A 1,531-nucleotide genomic window follows, 5' to 3' on the forward strand; every position below is an offset into this window, starting at 1 on the left:
CCAGGATTTCAACATAGGTTTTTGGGGGACACACTCAATCCATAACAGAGGCGTTTTCAAAGCTCCTTGGCCTCACCCCAAGAGTTCTGGATTTAGCAGCACCTACAATGAAATCCTAATCCACACATGGTCCACAAGGTCCCGTGGGACCTGACCTCATACTCCAGGCTCACACTGCACCTCTCTGCCCTGTTCCCCACACACCGGCCCCAGGGGCATCCTCCTTTCCTCAAGCGCTCCTTGCTAGTGCCCTTTGCTGACCTCAGGGCCTTTGCACTGGCTGTTCCTTCTGCCTGGATTGCTCTTCCCAGATTTTAACATCAACACCTTCTCTTTTCAGTCTTCCTCTTGATCTCATGCCCCCAAAGAAGCCTTCCCTGATCTCCTTACCATTCTCTATTATGACACCCTGTTTTATTTTCTTTATTGTACTAACTACTATCAGAAAATGTCCCATATATCTTTGTTCATTTGTCAGCAGCCTTCTTCTCTCACTAGCTTTTAAGTGTCCATGCAGAGAGGACCATGTCTCTCTCATCTAGCGCTGAGTCCCCAGTGCCTTCACTGGTGACAGTTGGTATTCACTGAGCGTGTGAAAGCAGGGCATACATTGGGATTGGTGGGGGAAAGTGTTTGTCAAAGCTCTGCAGAGGAGTCTGATCAGCATCCAGGTGTGGGTGGAACAATCTGAGATGGGCTTCCATTGTCTCAAGTCCAAGTTGTCAAGGGATGGCTGTTCAGGCTCTTGCCATTGTTTTCTCCCTTGCTTCAGGATCTTCCAACTTCCCCCAGGCTCCTGCTCTCCAAGGACCCTCAAAGTCTCTCTAGCCTGCTCACTGCCCAGCCATGTGGTGAAGTTGTCCCCCACCCAAAGCCAGGTCAGGTGGCACAGATCTGCCCCTGTCTTGTCCTCCCCTGCTTAGGGTTCTCCATGAAACAGCTAGAGCTAAGGGTTCCCACAAAGGCCCAGCAGACACCACGGGAAGTCCTGGGGGTTGAAGCCAGGGCAGCTCCAAGGGGAGGAAAGCAGTTGGGGATGGATTAGGAGGATGAGCTGAAATTTACAGACAGCTCTCCCTAGGACAGGGCCAGGAAAGCCCCTTTCTCAGCAACCAGGGAGGCATGTGGCACACTGGTGAGAGCACCTCCTGTGTGGGCCCCAGGGGAATAAGGTTCTCACTCCAGCTCTGCTCCTTCTCAGGGTCACAGTGTCATTACATATGAGCTAGGAAGTTGTTCCAGAGGATCCAGAACTAAAGAATGCAGAACCCATCCAGGAAAGGTCTTGGTGGCTAGAATAGAACAGCTGGATTTGTTTATCCATTACTTAATTTGAGTAATGTGCATAGAGGGCTTATGTGAACAGGTAGGGCGCTGAGTGTTAAAGGTGCTCACAATTTAGTGGACCAGCTTCAAAGACGAGGACCTAAGGAGCTCCATGATGTCTGGCTCATTAGGTTCAGAAAACTCAGCTGCCATGCCAGGGAGCAGCTATTTAATCAAATGAATGATTCCCCATTAAAAATAAATA

Source organism: Trichechus manatus, unplaced genomic scaffold, assembly GCF_000243295.1.
Source record: "Trichechus manatus latirostris isolate Lorelei unplaced genomic scaffold, TriManLat1.0 scaffold00122, whole genome shotgun sequence".
In the NCBI taxonomy this organism is placed as follows: domain Eukaryota; kingdom Metazoa; phylum Chordata; class Mammalia; order Sirenia; family Trichechidae; genus Trichechus; species Trichechus manatus.